This window comes from Gavia stellata, chromosome 5 (assembly GCF_030936135.1).
Source record: "Gavia stellata isolate bGavSte3 chromosome 5, bGavSte3.hap2, whole genome shotgun sequence".
Lineage (NCBI taxonomy): Eukaryota > Metazoa > Chordata > Aves > Gaviiformes > Gaviidae > Gavia > Gavia stellata.
The window spans coordinates 35,012,223-35,032,600 of NC_082598.1; positions in this window are offsets into that span (position 1 = coordinate 35,012,223).

Below are 20,378 nucleotides of genomic sequence, written 5' to 3' on the forward strand. Positions count from 1 at the left end.
AATGGGGGTTGCGGTCAGTTCATCACACATTGTTTCTGCCGCTCCTTCCTCCTCACACTCTTCCCCTGCTCCAGCATGAGGTCCCTCCCATGGGAGACAGTTCTCCACGAACTTCTCCAACATGGGTCCTTCCCACGGGCTGCAGTTCTTCACAAACTGCTCCAGCATGGGTCCTTTCCATGGGGTGCAGTCCTTCAGGAACAGACTGCTCCAGCATGGGTCCCCCACGGGGTCACAAGTCCTGCCAGAAAACCTGCTCCAGCGTGGGGTCCTCTCTCCATGGGTCCACAGGTCCTGCCAGGAGCAGCAGGCTTCCCATGGGGTCATCCACCTGCTCTGGCATGGGGTCCTCCACAGGCTGCAGGTGGATATCTGCTCCACCGTGGACCTCCATGGGCTGCAGGGGACAGCCTGCCTCACCATGGTCTTCACCAGGGGCTGCAGGGGAATCTCTGCTCCGGCGCCTGGAGCCTCTCCTCCCCCTCCTTCTTCACTGACCTTGGTGTCTGCAGAGTTGTTTCTCACATATTCTCATTCCTCTCTTCCCCGGCTGCCGTTTCCCAGTTTCCCACCCCCTTCTTAAATATGCTATCACAGAGGTGCTACCACTGTTGCTGTTTAGCTCAGCCTTAGCCAGTGGCAGGTCCATCTTGGAGCCGGCTGGCATTGGCTCTATCAGACATGGGGGAAGTTTCTAGCAGCTTCTCACAGAAGCCACCCCTGTAGCCCCCCCGCTACCAAAGCGCTGCCACACAAACCCAGTACAACAGGGTAAAACACACATAACTGATAGCTCAGTTCTAAAATACTGAAATAAGTTGGTACCCCAAGTTTGTAGAGAATATGACTTAAAACTCCATAAGCAGCCATTTTATAAATGCATTTTTACCTCAGAAGAGTACAAACTGTGTTTGAGAGTTTGCAGTGCATCAAACTACCATTCTTCCTCAGAAGATTACATTGATTTCTGACATTCCCATAAGAATTTGTTAATGCACTATACATATATTAATCCTGATGATGTCTAATTATGAGGATTGTGAATAAAACTTTGTGTCATTATTGGGGCTGATTCCTTTTTAACAGATCCACGGGAGCTGAAAGATTGTGGTGTTCACAGACCTGAAAATGACACAGGGTTCTCAGATTAGCTATGGTCACTTGGCACATCTTTAGAGGTGACTTGTTATTTTCAGTGCTCAGGTGCCTGGCAGCAAACAACGAACAAAAGCAAGCAGTGCCTGGAATATTTATCATTATAAACCAGTCCTGAGACAGCTTTTTCAAAGGTATACTTTTGTTAATGAAGAGTCAAAGCAATAAAGTATAATCAGAAGTAAAATCAGCATATGCTGAAGTTGAAGCAGAAACTTGCAGACACGTTTATTATTTATTAAAACTTAATTTTTAAGGTCACTGTGAAAAATAGAATAAAAGGTACTTCAAGAAGGTATCCATTCAATAATACTTGCTTTCTCTAATAATCAGAGGTGAAGTACTACCACTCTTTCTCAAAAAATGACTGTTTTGTTTGGGTTTCATAAATAAAGGTGAGGGCTTAGTTTTAAGGAACCCTTTTAGGCCTCAGTCTAGCAAAGAAGATTATCCTTCTAGACTTCTAGAGTTATGAGGATTTGGGGTATTCTTGTGAGGTGTTCTTATGTTAGTAGTCATGCTTTTTGTCCCACTAGAATTACAATCTCCAGAAAGCTCTACTGGGCACATTTCAGAGGGGCAAAATGCATATAACCTTCTCGTTACCAATTTCTGTCATAAAAGTAACAGTATCAGCAGTAGGAAAGAATTATTTCATCTGCTTCACTTCCGTTCCTAGTGTAGGGTTACTCACAACAAATCTGCCAGAAAATCTCTCGCTATTTGTGGGGTGGTGCTTTAGAGAATAACAAGGAATAGTTTTATCTTTTACATCCTTTAGCTATACTGCAGCAGAAGCTAGACCTAAAAAAATAAAAGGTAAGTAAATTGTACATATATAGAGAGAGATATATATAAAAACCCCCCAAACTTCTTTGTTTTAAATGTAGGTCTGGCATGGGAAACTAAGGGAAACTTTGGCAGGCTCTCAAGTGAAATTTTCAAGTGCTATCTCTAGGTCTTCAAGTGTTTTGAAATGTCCGTAACCTGCTCTCATGCTAGAGCCACAAAGAACATTTTTCTATTTTAATCCAACTAAAATTTAATGTCCCAGCTGTACACACAAGGAAATTATACACAACTGTGTATATTAAAACCATTGGTATTGTAAAATATACATTAATCCTTGCTTTTTCTGTAATTGGGTAAGTGCTGTATTTTTTCAAAAAGAAAGTAATTCCTTTGAATATATGTTAAATGACAATGTCAACATTCTTTCTTCAAAGAAGACTTTTGTATATTTTTAAAACAATGGTTTTGCCTGAGCTGGCCTCTTTCTGCATATACTTTTAATTGGAAACAAAGAATGTAAAATCTAATTTATGTAATCTACCTTTAAATCATTTATTGTAAATATGTTTTTCAACTGAGAAGAAAGTAATTTTTTCATGATTGCTCTTATATAATTGCTTTTCTTTAATTTTAATATAATACACATAGCATCATAGGAGAAAGAAAAAACTGTGAGAGCCTATTAGTAGCTCTTATTACTCTTTTGGGGTAGATGAAGTCACACAGGTCTTTTGCCTAATCATAACAAATCCAAAATTTGAAGTAATTCAACAGAACAACCCTGATTTTTATCTTCTTTTACTTAGTTTTTCAGATTTTTACTGCACAAACAGCAAAAACCAAACACCATTATCTTACATATTGCACCCTGAAATTAAGCAATTATTTTCTAGAATACCAATAATAACAGCCACTTCTACAGATCTTTTTCTCAGTCATGTGGTGTTAAAACTAGAAAGATCTACACAGACAGGCCTTGTAAGTGGCAAATATTGCAAACAAGATATGGTGCTTAGATTTCCTTTTATCGAACTTAGCCTTTGACAAAAAGAAAAGAAAATTATAAAACTTTCTTAGATTAGAATTGTCAGATTTCTAAGAAATAGTACATTTTATAACTGAAGATATTTGCAAACATGTTCTATATAACATGGTAAGTACTTGGGACTTTTAATCTGTGAGTAAATAAAGTGAGTAAATAAAGTAAGCAAATAATTATAATCAATAGCATTATATTACAATTATTTTAGGATTCTACAGTTCTGTCAGAAATTTAATTACAAGGTACATTTTTCAACCACATTCATTTGAAAGTGACTTAAAGACAAAATGGTTAATGTTTAACCATCAAACTGCCCGTGGTCTTTTCACCAATGTTCCTTTCCAAAACACCTCTATTTTCTAACTGAGAAAAGATAAAGTGTTTACATACCCTGCTGAATACTCCATGAATTTGCCTTAGACTTTCAAATTGCTGAACTAACTGTATAATCTAGTAGAAAACCAATATAACATTAATAATTACAATGAATTCTACTGACAGATTAATTCAAATTGTAAAAGCAAAGTCAGTGAACATCCTAAGTTTTCTTATGATGTCTGAGGTACTGTACTATACAGACATAAAGGGTGAAAACTTGATTCTAGGAAACAGCTAAAAGGATTTGATAATCAGCACCACTACCAGAAAAATTGTTCAAATGCCACCTTTACCAAAACAACCCAAACAGAGTTGTTACAGGCATCAAAGGTCTTCTGTCTGCCACACGTGAGAAATGTGTGTTTGAAGATATGTTATGATGTGTCCAGAGAGATGCTTTGTTAGCATACACATTGATCTCTAAAGATGTTAGTGATTGATGCTGACGTTGCACATGCTGAAAGAGGAACACAGGTCATACAGAACAAAGATATCATTATGATACATACTGGGTTGAAATAACCATGATTTACAGAATACTGAAAATATTTAATGTTTTAAGTATTCAAAATCTGTGGATCAGTTATACTGAACTACTTTTTGTTCAAACTGGAACTAAAATTGCCTAAATATGAGATTCAGTTTGCTAGTTGTTTGCTAGTTTGGAAATTATCATGAAAACCTTAGAAATAGTTTGACCAAGCTAAAAAACCCCGTATGTTTGTCATACCTGTGAGCAAGGTCAGTGTGAAAGAGATGGTGTTAGAAACCAGGGCCTAATTGGACACTTGGTACATTTTACAAAACTCTGCTAATATTTCATTTGGAAATCTAATTATTTTGGTGCCCATATCACAAATGATTTTTCTAGTTTCTATTTGTTCATGAAACATCTGGCAACTCGTGATTTGATAATGATACTTCAATAAATTCTGTTCCTCCAGTGTAATTTTTTTGAGGGAGATGGTTGCAGGGGTTGAACATAATCAGTCTGAGTTTGGAGTGTGCCCAGAGCTTACTGTCAATGCAATTTAAAACTGAAGTAAATCCTGCCAACTGACTTCAATCATGTATCCACAAAGTGTTAAAAATATTCATTGTAAATTAAACAGGTTTAACTTTATATTGAAATTATTTTAAATATAAACTGTTTGCAAAAGGCCTAAAAAGTACCAATGACACATTCATTTTCTTTCTGAGAATCTTATGTGTCCATGTTTTGGGGAAAGAATCTGTTAAACATTTTTGTCTCAGCACTTAACTGGTACTTACCTGGTCTGTGCAAAGCAGATAGTGGAACCACCCTGAGCAGGAGCAGTGCCAGCGGGCGGTGTCTGTGCATGCTCCTCATGAGACACGAAATACTGCTCAGGCACAAAATTCCTGTCAATATCCACACATTTCTTTTCCTGAAACTCACCACTAGCTGAAGATCTTTTCTTTGCTCTCTGCTAAACTAATGGTAAATACTATCCCTTAAACTTAGAAGCCAGAAATTTTTGTTTAAATCTTGATGCTGTCTTGGTACAAGTTGAAATCAACTAGTGAACTTAATGCTTAAATATTTCTATCTGTTGAGTATTTTCACATTTCCATTCATGAAGATGATAAAAGGGTAATATTTTGTCCAACTATTTCAGACATTACATGGATATTCAGTTGCTATTTACTTTTCACCTCTAGACCTTTACATCTCTCTTTTGTGTGTGCATGTGTTTGTGTGTGAAAATGAGCTCTCGATCTCTCTCTATGGGATTTGCATGCAAATAATATACACATTACATTCATTGTGCTGCAAATGTTTAACTCCATGAAATTATCACAAGACTGCAAGAGTTAACATACAGCACCTTGTTAAACTTCTGGCAAGCACTAAAAATGTTCACAATGCAAGTCCATAATTAATACAGTGTTAATGTTTACAAAAAATACAAGCCCAGTTGTCAGGTATTGAAAATAACTGATGTTCAAACAAAAAATGACACACAATCAAGGCTGGCAAGATGTGTTCATACAGTCAAAATTAGTTAAAGAAAAATGTAAAAGTTGTACATGGATGGTAATAGATTTTTTCCCCTCTCAATATTTGTATGACAAGCCATAATGATAAATATTATGGCATGCTCATGGAAATGATCGTACAAATAAGAGAGTTTAATAAAGAAATTCCTCTCATCTTTGATACTGAGCTCTTCTAGTCAGAACTTCCTGTATGCATGCACATTACTTAGTATCACAGAAAGGTTAAACCATTAGTCATAAGTTAGATACAGAGCTTATTAATATTCAGCTAATTTATGTGTGGCTATTTAATTCTGATAGTCTTAAAAGGTAATCTGTTCTACTGTAATCAGTGCAAATTTATCTGGAAGAAAACACAAGTTCATTTCTAAATTATGGGTCATCGTGTAGGATATGTGGCCACTGCAGAAAACAAGTTATAAAATTTTGTGATAGATCAGAATTAGAACTTATTCTATAGGGACTTCCGTTTCCATATTATATTTATCAAGATAAATCCCAGTGTGTTTATTCACTCTGATACAGCATTCATTGTCTTAATACATTTGGTACAGCCTCCTGAAAGTTGTCAGTTTGATGATTGGATGCATGATTTCCTGAGATTGTACAGAAGCATCTCTACCCATTTCAGTAAAGTCTTAAAAAAACCCTAAACAATATTTTTGAAGCTGCAAATATGTGAGGTAACAAAATCAAACACAAAACTTGAACTAAATGGAAATACATTATGAGGAATAGAATAATTCAGGTTATAAAATAGGTGCTGAAACGGTATCATCTTCACAAATTTCAGTATAGTTCAAAAAAATCAATGTGTTCAAATACAATGCTAATTCACTTAATTTCTATAGTCTGAGCTTATGGCAACATAAACTATTTCTGTCAAGTATTTGTTCACCAGCAGCCCAAATGAAACAAAATACTGATTTTATTGCATTTCACAAATTTGCATCCGTGAACTCCGCATGTTCCTGTTATACATAATACAAGTTGACACACTTAAAGTCATGAACTGAATTGAATCTGAAGTTATGTTAACAAGAACGAGTGGGCACAGTTCAGTAACTGTAGCTTTACTAAATTTTGCCACTGTGTACTTAGGGGTATAGAGTAGTTCTGCCTGTACCACAAACTGTTAGTATTTCCTAAAGTAAAAAGCTCCTGTTACGATGGATTTCTACAGTCACATGAGCCACAGTTTAGCATCAGTCAGAAAAGAAACACAGACCGGGATTGCTGATGTGCTGAGTAACAGCCTTAATAAACTGCCTATTATTGGCTGTACTGGTGTGTCCATTGCTCTTCACAGCCAGAAACTGAGACATCCCCCCAGCAAAGGTTTCTTAAAACCCTATATAGTTATATGAAGATTCTTGTTTTTAGAGAACTGTTGCTCCTTCACATGCTTCTCATTGCATCTTTCAAAAAACTAATACCAATACAATACTGAAAATAATGATAGAAAAAACATATTTCTGGCTGTAGTGCTGGTATACTAGCTCCAGATTATAATGATTTTATTACCATGACAAGCAAATAAACCTGATTTTAGGTGGTAAAATTGGTGTAGTTTGCTCTGGCTCATCTATTTTAACATGAAAAGTAAACCTAACAAGTAAGGTAACAAGTCAACCTTATAGCTCACTTATAATATATTTCCACTATAACATTTTTTTATAAAGCTATTCTAAACTCTTGAGGACAGGATTCTATTGTTGCCAAAACACAGTCCAAATAATATATATATGTGCATATATATATATATATAAAATGTATCATCTTCTCTTTGTAAGATGTTCTATCACTTTGAGACATTATGAAGAATTTTTGCTGTGATGAGGATTATATCCCTAACTCACTAACTCAAGCATATTGAACATTGATTATTATTTCCCAGGTTTGCTGTCCTGGGACTGTTTGGTGACAGCCAAGTCCTACTGCCTGCTACTGACACTCCAAGTTGACGATGTAACTGCTCAATCACTGATCATAAATAACTGCTGGAAAATCTGTTTCTTTTCAGGAACCAGAGTTATTCAACTTTAATCAGCTATATAACTTAACCAGACACTGAGTTTATTACACACATTTCTTTACTCAGGGTAGCTGTAGAAAGCAGGTGTAACATGCATGGGTGATCCAACAGCAAAGAGGTCTAGAGGTTGAGTAGTTTGAATGAAAAAATTGGTTTATCTGGGTTTCATCAAGATATTCAATACCCACAATAAGTTATTAATTAAACTGGAGGACAAGTCTTATGAGGAGCAGTTGAGAGAGCTGGGGTTGTTCAGTCTGCAGAACAGGAGGCTGAGGGGAGACCTTATTGCTCTCTACAACTACCTGAAAGGAGGTTGCAGAGAGGTGGGTGTTGGTCTCTTCTCCCAGCTGACAAGTGACAGGACAAGAGGAAATGCCCTCAGGTTGCACCAGGGGACGTTTAGATTGGATATTAGGAAAAAATTCTTCACTGAAAGGGTTGTCAGACGTTGGAACAGGCTGCCCAGGGAGGGGTTGAGTCACCATCCCCAGAGGTATTTAAAAGATGTGTGGATGAGGCGCTTAAGGTCATGGTTTAGTGGTGGACTTAGTGTTAGTTTAACGGTTGGAGTTGATGATCTTAAAGGTCTTTTCCAACCGAAATGATTCTGTGATTCTGATTCTAAATATGGATTCATTCAAATGGAAGGAAATAAGATGCCTAAAAAATGAACAGGACAATTCTGTAGATAGTTTTGGAGTGACAATTATTAGTTCATAGAGAGGTTTCTAGACAAGTTGCTCCAAACTGATCTTAGGATTAGTTTTATGTGGTATCCATGATCTTGCAACAAAGAGAAAAAAAATCTGTAGTGACATGTCATAATCATACAAGGTGTTGAAGGATCAGAAATGTACAAAAAACCACTAGAAGATCTAAGGACTAGGACTAAAAAATATGACTAAATATTAGTTACTTAACAAGAAATTTGTCTATGAACAAATATTTTAAATAACAAGGTTAAAAAGATCTTGTTATTGTTGGCAATTATAAAATTACTGTCTCCAAAAAATATGATGAAACCATAAGGAAAAAAAGTTAAAATTAGATACCGTAAAGAAAAAAGTTGCAAATAATATCTCACGCTTAAATTTGGGGAATTAGGACAATGGTTTCTAGGCAATTAAGAAATTAAGCTCAAGAATAGCTTTCAAACTTAAGAGGCAGAAAGCTTAACTTGCAGGTTGGAAAAATTTGAAAAGTTTATGAATATTAGCTTAAAAGTAGCAACCTCCAGTATTGGGAGCCTGGATTTGATTACCTAGGTGTTTCTTTCCAGTTCCAGGTTCCCATGTGTGGTGCCTGTAACATCCACCCATGTCATACCAGTGACTCTCATGTGCTATTTACATATACACATATATTCCCTGCCCCTCCCCTTCCCCTTATTTTAATTAGATACTCTGGATAAAAGTTTTTAAAGGGCAATTTTCTTACAGCCTGCACAGTTTTAAGCATCTGTCAATTTAAAAAGAAAACATCTGCTGAAGAGCATCGTATCTTTTGATCTTCAGCACATTCAATAGTAACGTTGCACTTTTCTCCTCATAGATCACTGCTAGCTTTATTTCGACAGTCATACACATTCTTTGACCTGTGAAACAATTTGATTTGGCATATTATCCTGAGAGTGACAGTTCCTCAAACTACATTTTATATAGCTATGTGGGAAGCAGAGAATACACTGTCCAATTCTATATCCATGAACATTTTTGCTTCATTCATTATTTCTTTTATTTTTTTATGCACCGTTGTACAAATGGAGTGCATTCTTCCATGTGAATTATCTTTCTGAGAAGAGTTTTCATTACTTCTATTTGAAGTCTTCTCTTATTTGTCTGCTGGAATTACTTTCATTTTTCTGCAACAGTCTGTGTTTTCTTTTGCTTATTGTTAATATGATGTTATTTTTTAACCTAAATCTGACTACTTTGACCCATCTCTTGGCATTTGTGATGTTTCACATTTTCATAACAGCATGGTGCTTTACAAAATAAATCAGTCAGTGCTATATTTGTTTTCAAAAACAATGGGATGACAGATATTCTTTTCCAACTACAGAATTAGCAGCATGAAGTCTAGTTGGAGAACAGTAACTAGCAGTGTAGCCCAGGGGTCAGTACTGAGTCCAGTCCTGTTCAACATCTTCATTAATCAGCTGGATGATGGGAGAGAGTGTACCCTCAGCAAGTTTGCTGATGATACAAAACTGGGAGGAGTGGCTGATATGCAACAGCATCATGCTGTCATCCAGAAGGAACACAACAGGCTGGAGAAAGGGGCTGACAGGAACTTCATGAAGTTCAACCAGGAGAGGTGCAGAGTCCTGCACCTGGGGCAGAACAACCCCCTGCACCAGTATGTGCTGGGGGCTGCCCAGCTGCAAAGCAGTTTGGCAGAAAAGGACGTGGGAATCCTGGCTGCCAGGGCTCCAAGTTGAACATGAGCCAGCCAAGTACTCTTGCAGCAAAGGTGGGAAATAGTATCTTGCGCTGTGTACAGGAGTACTGTGTCCAGTTCTGGGCTCTCCAGTACAAGAAATATGGACATGCTGGAGAGAGTCCAACAAAGGGCCATGAAGGTGATTATGGGACTGGAGCATCTCTCCTGCGAGGAAAAGCTGAGAGCTAGGGCTGTTAGGCCTAGAGAAGAGAAGGCTCAGGGGGGATCTCATCAATATGTACAAATATCTGATGGGAGGATGTAAAGAAGGCAGAGCCAGGTCTTTTCAGTGGTACACAGAGACAGGACCAGAGGGCACGATGGGCACAAACTGAAAGACAGGACATTCCATCTAAAAATCAGGAAACATTTTTTCACTGTGAGGGTGACTGAACACTGGCACAGGTTGCCCAGAGAGCCTGTGGAGTCTCCATCCTTGGAGATACTGAAAAGCCATCTGGACAAGGTCCCAGGCAGCCTGCTTTAGGTAGCACTGCTTGAGCAGAGAGGTTGGACCATGTGACTTCCAGATGGCTCTTCCAACCTCAACCATTCTGTGATTTTATGATTCTGTGAATTAAAGCATGGCTAAATGGTGGCAATTACCTATGCATTTTCTAACAAACTTAACATCTTAATGCTGCTCAGGGGTCAAAAATGGTGACAAGAAATTGTATGATCATCACCATCAATGCCCTGGACTATGGGACCTCATTAACCCTCAACAAATTTGTAGATGATACCCAGCTGTGGGGAGCAATGAGCTCACTGCAAAATAGGGTTGTCATTCAGAAGGACCTCAAAAAGCTAGAGGAATGAGCTGTGTGAAACCTCATAAAATTCATATAAGATAAATGTGAAATGTTGCACCAGGGATGGAACAACCCCATAAAGCAGACTGGGTTGGGAACTGACTGACTGTGGAGCACCTTTGCAGAAAAGGGTCTTGAGGTGTTGGAGGTAAACAAGCTGACCACAGGTCAGTAATGTGCTCTTGTATTATAGCAGTAATATTGTATGTATTACATCTATTAGCATAATCGCAAAATACTTGAGTTTCTGCCTATTTTGTTATGAATTAAAACATTGTAACCTCTCAGTGTAAGCACTGTCACACTGAAATCCAGGAAACTCTGCCAGTTCACATCAGTTCAAAAAGCCTACTGGTAGCAATTTTAAACTGGGAGCGGAGAACTGAGTCTTAATTCACATTGTTTTCAGTCCACTTTTTCATGTAATTCTGTTTTGGTTTTGAAAATCTCTTGACTTCATTTACTTCATTCTCTTTACTGTATTTCCACAGGCAGGAATTAGGCTGATCTGCAGTTTGTCATCTCCAGTGGATCAAAATGCTAAAGCTTTATTTTTGTATCCAACATGATTCTCAAACTTATGTCTGGAAAAGGGAAGATAGACAAACATTATGGCGCTGGTGTCATATTCACTTTTTGGTGAATGAGGAGTCTCCAGATGGCAGTATTGAGGTAATCCCCCTTAAATCCATTATTGTTTTCCCCTAACACCTACAAAATTGTATTGGGCCCCTTCTTACTACCGCTAACACTGAGAGAGGTAATAGCAGTCAGCCATTGACTCTACTTGTGCTGTGACTGTAGTCCATATAAACTTCTTTTTATCCATTCCTTTGACTCATAAAGCTCATGCTGTTGCTTACAGGGTTTTCTTTACCAGTGGAGGGTAGGGTCCCTTGGGTCAAACCTATATATGGGTTCACAAAGGAAAAGTACTGTTTAATTTGATATCCTTCTATGATAAGGTCACCTGCCTAGTGGATGAAGGGAAGGAGGTAAATGTATTCTTTCTGGATTTTAGTAAGGTTTTTGATACTGTACCTCACAGCATTCTTCTGGATAAGTTGTCCAGCTGTGGGATGAGCAGGTTCATGGTGCACTGGGTGAAGAACTGGCTGAAGGGCAGACCTCAAAATGTTGTAGTGAATGGGGTTATATCTTGCTGGCAAATGGTCATTAACAGTGTTCCTCACGGCTCAATTCTAGGGCCAGTTCTGTTCAATACTTTTATCAACGATCTGGATGCAGAAGTTGAATGCACCATTAGCAAGTTTGCTGATGATACCAAACTGGAAGGTGCTGTTGACTCTCTTGGGGGACAAGAGGCCTTGCGGAGGGATCTAGATAGATTGGAGCATTGGGCTAGGATTAATGGAATGAAATTCCATTAATCGAAATGCTGGATTCTGCACCTAGGATGGAGTGATGCTGGGCACCAGTCTAAATTGGGAGAGGAGTGGCTGGAAAGCAGCCCTGCAGCACAGGATCTGGGGGTGCTGGTTGGCAGCAGGCTCAACATGAGTCAGCAGTGTGCCCTGGCAGCCAAGAGGGCAAACCACAACTTGGGGTGCAATAAACACAGTATAACCATTCGGTCAAAAGAGGTGATTATCCCACGGTATTTAGTGTTAGTGCGGCCTCACCTTGAGTACTGTGTGCAGTTCTGGGCCCCACAATTTAAGAAGGATGTGAAGGTCCTTTAATGCATCCAGAGGAGGGCAACAAAGCTGGTGAAAGGGCTGCAAGGAATGTCCTATGAGGAGCAGCTAAAGACTTTGGGCTTGTTTAGTTTGGAGAAAAGGAGGCTGAGGGGCGACCTCATTGCTCTCTACAGCTTCCTGAGGAGAAGTGGAAAGGGAGGTGCTGATCTCTTCTCCCTGGTATCCAGTGATAGAATGCGTGGGAATGCTTCAAAGCTGCACCAGGTGAGGTTTAGTCTGGACATTAGGAAGCATTTCTTTACTGAGAGGGTGGTCAAACACTGCAGCAGGCTTGCTAGAGAAGTGATAGATGCTCCAGGCCTTCAGTATTTAAATACATTTGGGCAATGTCTTTAATAACATGCTTAAGTTTTTGGTCAGTTCCGAAGCAGTCAGGCAGTTAGACTAGATGATCATCGTAGGTCTCTTTCAACTGAAATATTCTATTCTATTCTATTCTATTCTATTCTATTCTATTCTATTCTATTCTATTTTTTAGTCATTTTACTACTTTTTTTTTGGAGTCACGGGTGTGTTCACATGCTTCACAGGGTCTCCTGCTGCCACAAGGAGCAGACCTTGCCACATGCCCACTTTCACTGCAGTGACCTACAGCGACAAGTTTTCTTCCATTTCCAGAATTTTCTTTTGAAACTTCACTCCCTTGCCAGCCAGCTCTTTTCTTTTGTTCACATTTTGCACCAGCCCTTATGAAGTCACAAAACCACCTACCAGCTTTCTATTGGCAGTATACCAGCTGGTGTCACTCGAGGAGAAGGAAGCTCTGTGGTATGATTCCACTGACTATAAAGCCTAATTTTATTCCTTGATATCTCACATATCCAGGCAAAGGTAACTGGGGCAATGCAACATCTCCTCAGACTCTTATAAAACATCCAGACTTTTCTAAAGGTGTTTGCATGCTAGTTCTAATTCCTTGGTTTACACTTCAAATACCTCTTTTTTCCTAATTTGTCATTTGTTTTGCCTTATTTTTAGTTTAATTTCTACCTGCCACTCAGTACTTGGAAGAAGAAAACCTTTCATTCTGAGGGGTCACATCAACACTCCAGTAATATTAAATAGGTCAAACTCATGCTCAGTTTAAATTGATGTAACTTACCAGAATAAAACAAAATTCTAATTGCCTAGAAGCAGAGAAAAATCAGAGTATAAATTAGCCTTTACAAGTTTAGCTGTCCTAACTCTACTAAACAGAGGTAGTTTTTGAAGGTTAACAGCTAACAAAAGTGATTAAGAAAACTGCATGACCTTACTGCAAAGGGAGCACAGAGCCCTCTAAGTGCACTGTAGTCATTACTTTATATTTCAGTGTGTCAAAACCCTAAAAAACTACAGTATGTGTTATCATACATCACTAGTAGTTAGGGGAAAGATTATACTCTTACCTACAGAGAGTCTTGAAAGACAGCAGAGCTATCATGCTTTCCTGTGAGCCACTAGGCTCATCAGACGTAGGAAGGAGTGTAAAGCATCTGCTGCAAATAATTTAAAAAATAATTGGGTTTAAAAAATTATCTCCTTGCTCCATTTCCTGGGAGGAAATCACATGGCGCTTCCTAAACAGAGGATTTGAATTTCTGGTTAGGATGGGAAATAATTTTTTTATACATGTATGTCCAGTCAAAGTAAATAGATTTCTTCATCGAAGAATAAAGAAATTCTCTTTTCTGGAGAATTCAAATGGAAAAGACAATAAAATGCATTTTGATAGTTATGGTAATATAATGATAGCTGTGACTTTTACCTTTTTTTAATCTGCCAATAGCTGCTGTTGCCTCGTAAACTTAGGTGTTGTAATTGTCTCTGATCGTGAGGCCTAGAAGGCCTGATCGTATATTCAGAGTACTTGCTTACAGCTTCACCTAAAATATTTTGATTACTCTACATTATTATTATTATAGTCAATACCTCACTTAGGAAAGAGGCTCCGGACCTGCTGAGTGCAGGCTTCACCAGTTCTCAGGGGTTTCAAGGCTGGCTGTGTACTTTATGCAGGTACAAAGAGGAGAGAAATGGATATAATGGTAACACTTCCACATGGATACATTTGTGACCATAAAATTATGAAACTATTTAATGCCCCTAATTAACTAGTTGACCTGGAGAAGCTGTAAGATATCCGTTGCCTGTGCTCAGACAGAATAAACGACATGCAGAGTTGTATGGACTGTCCTTGGAAATGTATATATTATAAAAACCTTCTTATTTCCATTTTGATTGCTTTAATTTAGCAAGACAGTTTTCATTTTTTGAGTTAAGTGCACTCTAGAACTTCTAGTAGAGAAACTATAACTAGCTGTACAAAGTGATTAGGGTCGTGTTTGTTGTTTCTATAGTTTAGTAAAATGATACAACTGTAAGCCAGCTTTTACTTCAGCTTTCCATGGTCTGATTCTTCATTATGGTAGAGTGCTTTTTATTTTTATTTTATTGTTATGAATAGTTTTAAAAGAGAAATTTGGTTTTCTTTCTCAACATCCAAATTGTAGGGTCTAGACCCTTAGGTATATCTGGACCTAACCTGCAATTACAGATACATTCAAATATCAAACCTGTTATTGCTATGGTTTTGTTTCTCTCTGATTCCAGATTTTCTCCCTTACTTTCAGCATAATTTGAAATTCAGATCAAAAATGGAGGATTTCAGTGGAAGAATAGCACATTTTGAACAATGACCTTAGTATTCATTAATAAATAAGACTTCAGTAATGAGACTAAAATATTGAACTTTTTTGTTTATAAACATAATACACCAGTATGCCTCAACTTGGACTTGGAGGAAGTTTTTGGAAGAGAGACCCCCTATTTCTATATCCATGTGATTTGTGATAACACTGCTAGCAAAAGTGCTACCTAAAGGTAACTCAGACATTTGTTTCTGAGATGTGATATCTTTGACCTTTGTAATATTTTAAGATATACTTAGTAAATACATGGTAACTGTGATCTTTCCGTTCCAAATCACTTTCTTCAGACAGTTTTTGCCATTCTGAAGGACACTCTGTAAACAGAATATATGCAACTGAAGAGTGCAAAGATATTTATTGGCCAACACAGATGTTAAATCACGAGGACTAGTAAACTCCTAAGCTAAGCATTAATACATTCACCATCCTTGATGAGTGTTTGCAGGCCAGACAGCCCGAGTCAGGTGAAAAAGTTAGGGTCTCTGACCTCCTGTCTCCTGATTCTCTTTTTCCTTGGGATTTTTGTAAATTTTCACATCAGTATTTCTCCTTGTGAATCCCTGAGTTGCTAATACTGTCTCAGCAATTGTACTTCTGTCTGTGCTTTTACTTGTTTTGCATATCTTCCTTTTACAGACTTTCTCACAAGTTAACATCTATTAGTAAAACTGAGTCAAGGTCACAGAGCCATGTAGCACCAAATTAGGGCATAAATTACAGACATCAGAGCCCTAGGGAGGAGGAAAAATGGGACACCTCTGAACCAGTTTTCTGAAAGGAAGCCTAGTGCCAACTCTGGGATCACTGTGCAAATTATGGATAATTATGAATAATATATTATCCAATTAAAAAAAAATAAAAGATGCAGTGGCAGAATTCTATACAAAATTTAAAAATATTTTATGATGTTCTTAGTAGGATACTATAGTTTAATTTAGAGGAAAAGCTTGAATGTATATTTAACATCATTTTAGAAAATGGGAAACACAAGGATTCCAAATTAAAATTCTAGAAAACTAAAAATATTAATTTAAATTCTCATCTAACTCACAAACTAAATGCATAAACATCTTGATAGGGAAAACATCAAAAATTATAGTGTTTCTGTGGGTTTCATTAAGATCCATCAATTCAGCTAATGCTACATGAAATCACAGAGATAGACACAAACCTCCAATTGGAAGCAAATGGGAAGCTTGATTATTGAAGGGATGAGAAAAGAGAGCATTGGTCAGCAGTCCTGCTACATTCTGGCTGACAGTAATGTTTTACTTATCGGCTGTTACTGACTGATCTAAGTTCCTTAAAAACTATTGAGGAATTTTGTTTAAAGAAAAATGAGGCTCTACAACAACTATTCAATTCTTTGACCGTCTTAATTCCTTATTTTGGAATAGAAAAGTATACATTCTTACCTGTACCCTGAACACTACTTTCCTTCATCCTTGAAGGATACCAACACTGTTGATAATTGCTAGTCCAGACAGATTCCTTTGCTTACTTGTCAATTCAATTCCAAACAAGTTGTTTTCCAAAATTAGGAAGTATGAAAAGAAGAAAGATTTTTGACATTCCCCAGCTTATGTACCAATGCAGTGAAAAACATGGCATTTCTTAGGGTTTTTTTGTACAAACTCTCCTGATAACTCTTTTTTTCCAACATTGAATTCTAACCTCACAAAATTTACCCTTAAAATTTTCATTTTGTGTCCCTTGGATCACATCCTATCTGTGTTCCTTATTCCTTAGAGCTGCCATATTTATAGGGAGAGGTAATGCATTTTTTTAATCCAATAACTAGATAACTTCTTACAATTTTTTCATATTTATAGCCTAAAAATTAGTAAAAATCTAACACAGATCGACAAAGGTTTATGTCAGCCTTTTGGAAAAAGATCTTCATCTGGCTTCATTTCTGAATACAGAGAGTCATCTTCTAACACATTTCCTGCTCTTTAGCAGTATTTTGCTCTCAAAAACAGTATTTAAATAATAATGTTAGACTTGTACAGTCGCATTGTATTGAAACAGAGATATAAAAGGGGACAATGGAACTTACTTTTCACAGGGACCCAAACATAGATTGGATGTTCAGATCTCTGCTCCTCCAGGACATGCCTTTCTGTCTTTCTCAATCCTACTGAAAGTGTGGGACTACGTAGCTAAATATGTCTACTCTCCAAAAACCCACCTAAGAAGCAGGGTCCAGTTGTGGTCGAGGTCACGTTATAGGCAGTTCATCTGATATATCTTAATCATTTCTTTTAGGATGGGATGTATCTCATCTAAGGTTTACCTAATTGTTTCCATTGCCTATGCAGAAAGATTTACGTGTCTAAGATATAAATAAAAAAAAAAAGGTAATAAATATTACATACATTTTTATGTAACACAATGTAATGATATACCTTTCAGATACCTTGGATATGTCTCATTTCTTGTCATACGTCCTTTTTTTTATCTTTATCACAGAAATATTAGTCTGATATCTACAAATACCTGTACTAGATACACAATATACGTTATCATTTCCCCTCTTTTCTTCCTAGTTTACAGAACTTCTTTGAAAATTTATATACTCAGTAAATTCCCAGTTCAGCACTGCTTTCTAAACTTATTACTTAGCACATGCTTAAGTGTAATTGAACTTAATGCAGTTAACAATAATCTTGAATAAAAAGTTTTAGTATATGACTATATCTTCCTGTTGACACCTGAGACTATATCTTCATAATCGTCTATTGGTGGGAAATCATATAAGGATTTTAAGAATTTCTCTTTCAGTAGTAAGTCTTCTGGCTTGATTTTAAAGTACTTAACTCATTTTATCTATGCTTGTATATAAAACATGAAATAACAACAAGGAAAAAAATCTGTCACACAAGCATAAAATGTCATGACTACAACAAAAAAGCTAAACATTTTTTGTTATATATCTGATTTTCCCAGAGTGTGCAGAATCACGTCTTAAACTCATGCCAATACGTATCAGAAAATGTGCACATTATGGAGAAAAAGAACATAATTAAAAAGTGATTGGGTTTCGTAGAGAATTAAAATCCAACTGCCAGTTCAGGTTGCACTAGAACTTTAGAAATAAAATTTCTTGTTCTCCCACTTCTGCAAAGTGTGCTTTTATTACAGCTCAAGAGGTTGAGATAGCAACATCAGGGGAAACCTGGTAACTACAGGATGGATTGAGTGATCTCTGCTTCAGTTTTAAATTTACTCCCGGTCATTTAAGTTTACTGCTGCTTTCTGCCTGTGGACACATTGTACTTTTGTGGGTGTGTGCAACTCCAAACTGGCTGGAATCAGATTAATATATTAAGAAGTCCACAGCCATATAAGAAATTAATGTACGTGACATGATGATAAGCGGGGTTTCATTGCCTGAACTAATTGTTCTGAAAGGCTATGCTATGCTATGTCCTTCTTTTCTGTATTATTCCCATTGCCAACACAGAGCCACAAAACAATCCTTCCCACCACATAGAATATAAATGCATGTTTAGTAGCCCAGCTCTGCCTTTAAACTGGTGAAAGAAGTACTGTGTTTCATTGTGTTTTGTTCCTCCCAATAGAGTCAGTAGGACACTTACCAAAATAGTGGACATTTTAGTTCTTATTCTGTGGGAAAAGTATACTGTAATAAACTCTTGTCGGGAAAAAGGACACGCTAAATTCCATAGCCTTCTCTGCTGTCCCTCTTGTTTCTGGGTTCTGAGCTACCTTCAGGTGTCTGTGAGTACACTCTAGTGCAGAGCAACAACATTTGGTGTCCACATAATGAGCACAGTAACTGTTGGCTACTCTGCAGTCTTTCTCTGTCTGCAGATACTACTATAGATACCTGAGAAACCTTTTCCAAACAAAATATAATTTTCTCACAAAAATTAATTTTCAAAAAATTTCAACAACATTAAACTGTGATTTGGTTTTGCAAGGTTATACGCTCTTCAGTGAACAGCCGTAGGGCTGTATGAGGATCAATTTTTGTCTCATTACCACTAATCTACTTATCGTACATATGAGGCATTGCACATATCAAAGCAGCTGTTTTAAGAAACCAAATCATACATGTATATGCACATATGCATGCACATATACACACACAGCAAATGCACACTTTTTTCTCAAAGTTATCCCAAAATTGTAATGCTATCTTCTTCTCACAGGTGAAAATGAAATAAGTCACATTTTATATGAACATGCTGTTTAATGTTCATTTCTGTGTTTTAAGTATAAAAAGTAAGGTTTTGTACATGAAGTTGGTCATTGAGTGAGTTAGAAAGCCTGTTCTCTGATGCTGAGCCTGAGCTGAGTGCACAAATTAACTAGTGCCTCTGTTTCTAAGCAAAGGATTCTTGTAGCTAAATAGAAATACTTGAACAGCCTCCTGAATGCAAGTGCCATAGCTACCTAAATACGAGTATATGCACATGCACTCCATCTGAGCACCTAGGCACTTAGCTCTTGCCTAAGCTCCATCACAATTCACAAATCAACTGGAAAAGGACTAAATGACACCTAAATTCGTGGTAGCTACAATCCAGTAGCTACAATCCATGCTAAGACCATGAATAAGCTTTGAGTTTTCTTTGAGTCACAGCAGTTGCATTGGTTTTATTCAAAAATTTTTTTGGGGAAAAATGAATCTGATACACAGATTCATTACTCTTCTTAGTACCAAAGGATTCAAAAGCATAAAAGAATGTAATATAACCTACAGAATAACCTGGAATGAGGACATGCTTCACTCAGCTAGGAAATACTCAGCCAAAGTTATCTAAGAATCTAAGGATCACAAACCCTGTGGGTTTTACCATGGAAAATTTCTTTCTCCTGGGTGATGCTGTACAGAAGGAAGGCTGCTGTGTACTTAGGAAAAGTAGGTAAAAAGGTTCCTACACTTCAAAATCTTCTAAATACCAAAAGCAAATACATCTTGTACACAGAGATAAGAATTTGTTATTAGTCCAATTAATGTTTAACATGTTAATAGTCTGGACTATTTAATGCAGAAAAGCCTCATAAACAATACAACTAAAACTGTTATTCCAAAAACCACTTAGACACTCCTAATAGCTATCCCTGTTCTCTGGTATGGTGCTCACATCTAAGAAACATGCCTTGGGATCTGAAAGTCAACATTTAGTCCTTCCTTGAGAAGAAGAGCAGGGAAAGGAGATTGTGATGAGCTGACAGTGTCCTGACCTCTCTGCTCAGAGGAGTATTAAGTCAATGGTGTAGGCGTCTTCCTCCTCTTACTAGGAGAAACGTGAT